Raw genomic sequence first — 10,716 nt, forward strand, 5'->3', positions numbered from 1 at the left:
CGGCGCACCTGCTGGGGAATAAAGAAAGGACAAATCCACAGTTTTTCATTTCCTCATGCCTCTGGTTTTTCTTGTGTGTGTTGCTATTTTTTGCCAGAAAGAGGGGGTGGGATGAGGAAATGGGAAAATGTATGGAAAAAAGGAAAAAAGTGACGATAGATGTTAGCTGGAAAACAAAGGAGATGAAAGAGAAAGGTGATAGGCGAATGAAAGAAAGCAACAAACAGCAAGATGTAAGGGAACATATTTTCCCAAAAAAATTAAGCTCTAAAAAGAAACTTTTAACTAATTTGGCTCAGACACTAAGAAAAGGCTACGCTAAAAAAAAACACTTGTACATGCCCCTTGTTAGTCCAAATCCTGATTGCCTGTTCAAGCTGTCTGTAACTGAGCATTTAATTGTGTTGCGTCTCATTTTTGTTGCAAGAAAGTGAATTTCAAAATTGCCCAACCACTTCAAAAACAAAGAATCAGTTTGATATAAAAACTATCACGAGGCTGTCATTAATTCAAATGTATACATTACTCGATAACAGTAAAAACATACATTTTGTAAACCTGAAACTCGTTAGCAATAGTCGGTGGAAGAAAAGTATAGTTGAAGTCAAAGTTAAAGTTCCAACACTGAAGGAAAAAAAAAAGAAAAGAGAATCTGTCAGCATTGATATTCAAACTCATATGCTTGACACACAGAATTAGCAGGTGTTTCAGAGCCTGGGGGTATTTTCCCAAATGCCTGCTTGGTAATTAAGTTCTGTTTACAAACATTTAGTCTCTTCTCCTTCTTCTTCTTCTGTCCCGTTCCCGCTCCTCCTGTCAGTCATCCCGCCCAGGACGTGACGGATAGCTGCTCCAGGCCCCGTTGGTGTCCGTGGGCTCCGTTAACACCCGAGACTCATTTCACATTCACACACAGTTCAGGTTACACCGCGAGCAAGTCAGTGAGGTTGGAGTGCAAGATGCTCCATCACATTTTCATTTTACACTCTGATGGGTTTAACTGTTACACTGTGCAAGCAGCTTAAATTCAGGATTGGCAACCAGCTGTAACAGGAGCAGAGAGAGAACCACCAGGAGATCAACAGGGAATATTATTACTCTAATCACCGTGTGTTACAGGATAATTATGCTTTATTACAACTCTGGTTTTATTTAGTGGCCTCTTAATAGTTATAATGTCAACAATAGACTCATTGTGGTTCGGCTGCAACAATGTTAATTCTGTAAAGCGTAGATTTATCTCCAAAACTCAATAACTACAATAATGAATGCATCGGAAACGTATCACATTGGACAAGTATCACCGGCTTACGGATATTTCCAAGGCTGGATAGCAAAACGTAATTATAACATCCTAGTCTTTGTTTGATTGTAATTGAAAATCTCTATATACCTTATCATTAGATTTTTAATGATATTTGGAGAAAAAAAATCAAGTTAGAATGAATATTCAGCTAATATTTTTGAGAAAATGAATGAGGTATAAGTTTGACTTTATTGGGTATTCCCTCAGACTTAAATTTACACATACAAGCTTAAATGTATACATAGATTTTCCAAAATCTTTTAATGAGTGGCAGCAGTGTATTTTAATTTAATAAATTAAAATAAGTCTTCAAACATTTTAACATCTGATTCATAATTATTATCATTTTTTGTTTGTTTGTTTGTTTTTTTTGCACCAGTTCAGTTGTTAGGACAAAAGGAAAGTTCAAGGATCCCAAATGAGGATCTAAATAGAATAATTGTAGATTTTGAGGCAATTTCTAAACAACTGCAGATTTCAAGAAGATCAGTTCAAACAATTATATAGGAATCACAAAATGTCCTGTTACTGAATGAGATGGTTATGATGACGTAATGACTTTGCTTTGACTCTGTTGTCTGATTATGAGAAAACAAATTGGCTGTTACGCAGAACCATTTAAGGACAGTCTTAAAGTGGTCAGTGAAGAAAGTATTCGGTGGTTGGAATGGTCAAGCCCAGTGGTCATCACATTTTAAAATGAGTGCACTAATCTTAAAAGGTACTCTGTTTCAGGAAACCAACCATTTAAAATGACTCTACCAATTCCGTCAGTAAGATTGGTGAAATATCCAGTCACATGCTTGTCCACAACTTCAAAATTATGCACAATCATTTCACTTCTGTGTCTGTAGGAGACTTTAAAAGGATATCAGAAACTTCCCGTTTTAAAAAAAAAAATCATACCCTGTCATTTACTCTGTGATGGGCCTCCTGCAGCTCCTTTTAAAAGCAGTGTTTGCTAACAAAACTGAGTCCTGTTGTGACGTTTCATCCGTATTTCTCTGAACCGAAGCTTTCTTTCAGGTCCTACCTAAGAGAATTCCCAAAACATCGCTCGCTTTGTTCGGCAGATCACCGCACTCGCTTTTGGTTCGCTTCTCTGTCTGTGATTGAATTATGCTCCGCAAAGTACCAGAGGCGAAGGAATTTTTTTATTTGTATCCTTACATGAGAGCACACAAAAGCAGCCATTGTCAGGGAGTCAAATGGGAATGTTAAGTAGGAGCCAGCAGAGCCGTCTTTTATCTTGGGTATTTACAACTCTGTCACAACCAGCAGGATTTTGGAAGCTGAAGGGGGGAAAAGAACCTATTTTATTTTTTTTTCCTTTTCTTTTTATTTGATCCGTGCCCGGATGCACTTGCTTTCATCTCTCAGTGCTCTTAACTGAACGGCCTGCTGTTTGTACGGGGAGAAACAAAATCAAAGCTAATTATTAGAGCAGAATATTTGCAGAGGTTTTAGGAGAGGGGGCAGGGGAAAAAAAAAAAACATAAGAAGGAGAAGAAATTGGAGGAGAAAGTTAAATTTACCAAGTTGTTGACTCTGTTCGCTACAGGAGCTGTGGCCTCCAGCAGCTTCCTCCCATTAACATGCAAAAAAAAAAAAAAAAAAACCTTTGTTCAGAAAAAAAAAAACAAAAACAGAGCTGTAGCTAACAAAAACACTCTATCGTCTTACAGTATCTTCCTCCAGCATCTGTGAGCGGCCTTGAGCAGTCATGTCGTTATCTGTGTTTCTTCACAGCCGAGGCGGTGTTCCGATATCCAACCCTGCATCACCTGCAGCAGAAACTCGTGTTTAGTTTGCCTTCTTTATTTTGTCTTGAGCTTTGCACGTCTTTACGCTGAGCTTTTTGGGGGCTTCAGTAAAACATTCAGAAGCCTGCTGCACTGGATGTGTGCTGCCTTTTTTCCTCTGGATAAAAATTACATTGTTAAGTCATCCGGTCAGTGTGAAGGGGAAGAAGGCTGATGGGAGTTTTAAGTGAAAGTCAATGGGGAGCTTTATTGCAGCTACCGGGGGGGGGGTCGACGGAAGACGAAGAGGAGCAAAAGGTCAGATTTTCATAGCTGTGAGGTTGTGTTACAGAAGCTGGAAACAAGAGGAAAAAGAAGGGAAGCAATGCCGCTTCCGCCAAGGAGCGCCTTTCGGCCCCCCCTTGATGCTAATCCTCTGAAAGCTGTTTTCTAGCGAGGATTAGTGCCAGCGAGAACAAGGCTTAGAGCTCTCCGCCGAGTTCAGATGAGAAATCGAATACAGGTGTTTGAGCCCGGTGACTTTTCGCTGTGCAATATCATACAGCAGGGAGAGCTCCCTCTGCACCAGCTGGTATTACATCCTTCAGGGTGATATTGTTGGAATTCAGGCCAATGCTGACTCGTGCAGAACAAAGAAAAAAAAAAAGTATATTTCCTCTGAAGCTCAGTGGATCCTATAACCCAGAAATTTCAACCTGCCCTAAAAGCACAAAGTCAGGTTGCTCTTTTCAAGCTCTGCATAATACAAATTAACATTACGCATTGATTCGCAGAGGTTATTTTAATTAGCAGTTGCAAAAGTTGCAGTTTAATTCATTTAATTGTATTGTATTTTTGTGGGAATAAAAAGGGCACTAAGTCAGCCTGAAATCTTCATTAAAGAGTAAAAAGGAAGTTAATTAGAAAAAACACAAATTAAATTTATTTATAGTAATATTTCTGTATCTTCATCTACAGGTACTATATTTAGGATTTTGTATTTCAGAATGTTTCTATTAAGTTTTTTGTTGTCCTTTTTTCTAGAGCTTCTGCTTCAGCTATAAGACCTGATTGTCAGTTCCAAATCATCACACTTTCCCTCCATCTGCAATTCAGCTTTAGTAACTTTAAAGGAGTTTCAGGAAGTCTGGTGAACCACTTATAAAGACACGTTTAAAGCATCTGAAAAAAAAAAAAAAGTCTGAATGCTTGAAAGAAAAATAACAGTAGTGAGGGTTGAATTATTTAGTGAAAGTTCTCTATAATTAGGATCCCGCATATGCAAAATGTATTTTCTCATTATATGTGTTATTGTCTGCTGCGGAGCTTGTAGTTTTTATGTTAGTTTAACTCAGACTGTCCTGGTGGAAAACTTACTTTCCTGGATTCTAAGAGTCGTAGAGGCGTTAATTATGTTCCACCACTGAGTTAGACTTTATTAGGTTACTTTTTGCTCATGGTATTTCTTTATGATGTTTCTTTGAAGAAAAACTTTAAAGTAAGAAACACCTCGCTTTTTGAAATAAAAACACAACATGAATTTGAAAAGAATCCACACATTCTTTATATATTTCTGGCTAACAACAAAGCATTGTGATTATTAGCCTCACACAGAGGGATCTCACAGCAGGCTGGTTGACCCTGATGAATCTGAATAGAGTCTTTCCAGTACATGCAGACACCGATGCCAGGATTCATTTTCATAGTTCAGTATAATAAACTATGTTCTGAATTTTATCCTCAATTAAATTCTGATTCTGTTTAAGCATAATTTTATTAAAGAAGATATTAGGCAAAATCAACTTTTTTGATCTTTATGTAACATTATATTGTTCCCTCATTAAAAAGATCCACATTTGAGGTGCCTTGTATCGCTCATGGCAGTCATTGAGGGGTGCCTAAACGCTTGCTCAAACAAAGCACTGTCTACTTCCACAAAGCTCCTCCTTGGAGCTGCAGTCTGCCGTTGAGATTCCACCTCACAGATCGCCCCTCCTTCGCCTCTTCTCTCACACAGTTCCTCCAGACTAGTGGCAGCAGCAATTAGCAAATACTTAGCGGAACTGCATGTCTGCTGAGATCCTAAGAGTCTTTGTCATCATAGAAAAGCATTGTGATGACTTTCTGAGTGCCGGAAAAGGTAGGAGTTTCTTAAAGAGACAGGCCAATTTCAAGGCATCATATACGGCTATGATGCAAAGTCAAATTTCTTTTAAGTTTGTTTGATATATTCAGCATATATACTAAAGGTATCATAGTTCCTTTGAGGTATGAAGTTGCATGTGCCCAGAAAATATAATACCCCATTTAATACAATTCAACCTATAAGTCCAACATGATATAAAAAAGTTTTACTTCTGAGACATACTTTGACAAATTGTCCATTGTTCTTTAGAGTTAAAATAATAGAGTTGAAATTCTACCATCAAACATCAGATACAATCAGAGTTTAAAATAAAATGTTGGAGGACTCAAGATGAAGCTTTTAAACCCATAAACTCAGACTCAACTGTCAAACATTGTGTTGGCATCATGTACAATTTTATCATCGTTAAGACCATAAAAGTGTCATGGTGTGTGTGTGTGTGTATGTGTGTGTGTTACAGGACGGGCCAAAAGGCAGACAGGAGCTGGGAGCATGGATCATGTTGACAAAATATTGTAGAGAAGAACAAATAAATAGAATAAAAGAATATGTTTAATACAAAATAAAAGGAGTGGATAATAGGATGAAAAATATAATATAAATAAACAAAAAAAAAGAAATTGACTCAGAAAACAGCTCAGTGAATTAATGTATCCCATTGTACTCCACAAGTTGCAAATTACATCAGCACTTCCATTCTAACTCTAAATGCCTTTCGCAAAATAAGTGCATGTTTCATACCTTCAATTGACTTTGAAAGACACAGCTGAATGTGAAACATCACTCACATGCAACTTATTCAAGTCCATATTATACTGTGAAAAAGTTTTGGGTTCTTCAGATGTGTAGATCATGCAGCAGCATCAAGGAGGAGTCCGATGTGGATCTGCAGCAGGACAACAAGTTCATAAAGGAATCCAACAGAGCAGAGTGTGGCCCCCACAGAGCCCTGATCTGAACATCAAGGAGGCAGACTGAGAACGTATGAAGACACACAGGACAGAAAAATAGCCTGAATCCATATAGGAATAAACTCTAAGATGCTCAGGAAAATCCACCTGCAAAGTTCTTTGAAAATTCCTGAGCTTGTCACATGATGGAGAAGTGTGCAACTAACCAGCAAGAAAAATGTGACCCACAGAAAAAATTATGTTAGTGGAAAAATAGACCTCAACTGCTACGAGTTAGTTTAAAATAAATACATAAATAAATTGTATACCAACATATTTCCCAGAGCAGAATGATCAAAATGGCAACTGAAAAAGACTTGAGAACAAAGATGGTTGAGACAGTTCATTGCAGTCCTGAGCTTTATTGCTTGCTGCAGGAAGGAGAGCAGTATCAGAACTCCATGCACTCTGAGCATCGCTTAATTCAAGATGCACACAGCCACAAAGTCACACAATCCCCAACAACGTAAAACACTCTGGAAACTCAAAACCCCTGTAATTAAAAATCAATTATGTCCGTTTCACAACACAAATTAAACAGTTCCTTTAGCAACTTCCTTCCTCTCTGAATGCTCTGAGCGTACATACGTTGTATGCATTAACACCTTTTAAAATGTCAGTGTCACACTGACTGCGGAAACTTCTTTTGCCAAGAGGAACATAAATATTCACTGCAACAAGATTTTTTTGGTGTTAAAGTAGTAAGTAAACTGAGATCTAAGTCTAGTAATAATAAAAACTGAATTTCTGAGCACTGCCAGTACTGATGTTGAATCCGGACTGATTGTGACCCATCGCTTCTATTTGGCCTGTATTTAAATGTTTGTTTCCTCCCATTATTTTGAAAGCAACAGGTTTCAGTTGGGTTTAAGATTAGGAGAGTTTTCTGATGACTGATCTTTTCACCTTCATATTATTGAGCAACTTTATCATTTATTCTGACTTTTGCTATTATTAGAAAATTGCAAACATTTAGCAGTTTCCTGCATGTGAGCCAATTGTGAAGCAAAATGATGATGGTTGCACTCTGTTTTTTTTTTTTTTTGGCAGCAATGAATGCCAGTAGAAAACGACAATGACTTCAAGAAGATCTGTTTCTTCCAGTCACTAGCAGGGATTGTAACAAATTTACAAATTTTAAGCTGTGAGCTGTTCAAGTAATAAATCTGCAGAGTTGGCGATACAAAGTTTATCTCACCTCCAAAAGCTCCACAAAATCAAAAAAGAGTGCATGGTAGTAAAAGTCAGAATAAATGATAAAGTTGCTGTACTGGCAGTACTCAGAAATTCAGTTTTTATTACTACTAGACTACTTAGATCTCAGAGTTTACTTACTACTTCTTTAACACCAAATGAAATCCTGTTGCGGTGAATATTTATGTTTCTCTTTGCAAAATAAGTTTCCACAGTCAGTGTGACACTGACATTTTAACAGGCGTTAAGATAACTTTGAGTGAATTGTGATATCAAGGGACAACGTATGTACGCCCAGAGCATTCAGAGAAGAAGTTGCTAAAGGAACTGTTTGATTTGTGTTGTGAAACGGACTTAATTGATTTTTAATTACAGGGGTTTTGAGTTTCCAGAGTGTTTTACGTTGTTGTGGATTAGGGATTGTGTGAATTTGTGGCTGTGTTTAGAAAGCTGTTAAAAGGCTGTGTGCATCTTGAATTGTTAAGCGATGCTCAGAGTGCATGGAGTTCTGAGTGCAATTTAAATCTCAGCACAAAGATTTAAGACAGAGGAAGTTAATCTCAGGACGGTGAAACAGCTGTAATCAAGGGAGTGAACCTCACTTTTCCAAATTGGGAACCCTTTGAACAAACGTTGGAGTAACTACAAACCCTGGTTGAGGAAAACACGAGAAATAATAGTAGAAATCCTAACAATTAGCAGAACTGATGTTGCTGTAACTGGACTATTTGCTCAGGTTGCAGTTCTCCGTGTGGCAGCACCAGCAGCTAATGAGTCTTTTTCTGCAGACTCTGTGATGATGTTTAATTTTAGACCTGATGCAGGAGAACATACGTTCAAACAGCATGTACTACATCATACAGAAATAACCCTGCTCTCAGCTCGCCCTTGTTCGTGATATTATTTTCTGTCAGGAGCTCGAGTTGATCTTTTCTTTTTTTTCTTTAAGCAGCCAGCTGGCGCAGTAGTGTTAGTGGTGCGTTCATGTGTGTGTTTGTTGGGTCCCCCGGGGGACCGGCAGCGGCGAGGTTTTAATGCATGGCTCTACTCACCTGTTCGACACAGGAGACGCATCGCCTCCATCGATGAGGCTGCAAGACGGATGGGAAAGAGGAGAAACAGCAGCATCGGCGCTCCTAGAGGTGACCCGGCCCGGCTAGTTGCCGCGGGCCGACATGCAGCGGCGCGGCCGGACAGGAGCGCAGCTAACAGGAAGGTCGGTGGATCAAGGTGCCTTTAAGCAAGGCATTGAACCAACAGCAGCTCCCAGTGGACCTCAACCCTTATTTTATAAAATGGTGTTCTGTTCTGATAACATAACGATGATAGTAATCAGATATACCAGACATGCAGCATATTTAGATTATCGTTGATCACATACAATTTTTTAATGACCTTTTTTCTACTGTTCTGATCAAAATTGTGAAAAAAAAATATTACTAAGAGTGACTCATTCCACTTGTTTTTTCTCAAAATTGGTTAAGGACGTGTTGAACATAGAAAAAGATTGGCGACACTTTATTAGTCATGCACATTAGCGTAAAAAATACTTTTAGACAGAATTGGCTGAGATAAAAAAACGGTATGTGGTTTCATTGACCTCTCAAAGCACATTTAAATATTATATATTCTGATTGCCATCAGAAGTACATATTCAAAGTCAGATATCTAAACTTTCTTTATCTCACTTATCGTGTCAGAAGCAACAGCTTGAACACAAACCCAGTCTTCCTTCTCCAGAGCTTTACCTTTTGGATTTGTCTCTTTTTGAGAAGCAACAGGTGCAGGTTATTATTAAAAAGAGCGTAGAAAGAAAGAAGACAGGAGGAAGATTCAGGGACATTTCTGTGCCATCAGGGTGAGAGGAATGTGACACAAAATTGGTTAGAGCTCTTGGAAAAGACAAGATTTGGCAAAGAACAGAAACACAAGCTAAGTGTGCAAATCACAGGGCTTTAACCTGGGTCCAATTCAAAGAAACACTGGGACAAGACCTGTGAGAGAAAAGAACATAGAATACAAATCATGGTTTTCCTTCATCATCCAGTTTCCATGAGCTACAGTATGTTTTTTGCAAGCATTCAAACTGGGGCTAACTGTTTCCTGTCCTGCCATTTAGGCTGGTGTGTCCCATGGGTTTAATTCATGTTTTGAAGAAAATAATGAGTGTGCTACTGGAATCAAAAGTGTACAATTTAAATTGTTCCACTACATCAGGATGGGTTTGTTATTTTTGGGTTTGTCACCACCGTTTTGCAGCCTTTCATTTTTAAGGATCAAGTGACAAAAGGTATATTAGCCATCTCTAGTGGTCAGGCAGAAAGTGATGCCTTCAGTTGCAAGTATCCCAAGGTGAATGACGTGTATGTTTGAGTGGTAGCAGGACGTTTTTGCAAGCAAAAATAGAGACCTGTGTTCCTTAAACGAGTTGAACTTCACTGAGATTTTGTCAAATATTACATGCCCGGTGAGTAAAGAGACAGGTATAAGCAAAACTAGAACCCACTTTGGGTTGGGCCATGTTTCTAACAGATTAGGTACTGCTTTGTTCTGCCATGGTCAAGAAAAGTCTTAGGCATGAGCGAAACTCTTGCTGTATTGACTTGTCAGCCAAAGAGTGTGTCTCTGGGACCCGACTTTGGAGGTTTTCGAGGCACAGCTCACTGGAAGGACACTTCAGGACAAACTCAGCTCAAAAGGCTCAAAAATGAACAAATACAATATTTACTCCACCGAATTAATTTCTGGAGCAATTTCCTGTTATCTCCAAGCCAACACTTTCAGCATGAACACTTATCTCACCAAGTCATCTGACATTATTGAAATAGATGAGATGAAAGTTCAGAAGTGACCTTCAGAAAGATGTAGCTATTTCATTTCTATTTCTTTTTTTTTTTTTTTTTTTCAACGATTTCTAGCGGCTGTTGTCTTTGTTGAAAATGTTTCCCGTCACAAGGCTACACAAGCAACAAGGACATCAAGCACGTCTATTTTAGTCTTGCTCCTCTCTGGAAACTTAAGTTTTAATTAAGAAAAGGAGTCCTAATATTTTCTGTTGGTGTTAACTAACTTTTCCATCTTGTTTCATTCAACACCACAGAGCAGAGTGAAACTAAAGGCCACAACCCATCAAGTCCCCATCAATACCCGATAACCTTTTTATGAGAAATACCCCCCTCCCCCATCTGTACAAACAAACATCCCACTCGATCAATAGCTTTGCTGCTCAATACAAGTAAAAGTGCAGCAACACGTTATTTAGACTCCTGCTGCTTTTAACTTTGCAATTAGCAGAGACCTGCTAGCCACCCCCCCCCCCCCCCCCCCCCTCCAGCTCCCCACCCCAGCCCCACCCCCCCCCCCCCGCGCCCCCCCCGC

This window comes from Poecilia latipinna, unplaced genomic scaffold (assembly GCF_001443285.1).
Source record: "Poecilia latipinna isolate Pla-1442-1.1 unplaced genomic scaffold, P_latipinna-1.0 Scaffold405, whole genome shotgun sequence".
Lineage (NCBI taxonomy): Eukaryota > Metazoa > Chordata > Actinopteri > Cyprinodontiformes > Poeciliidae > Poecilia > Poecilia latipinna.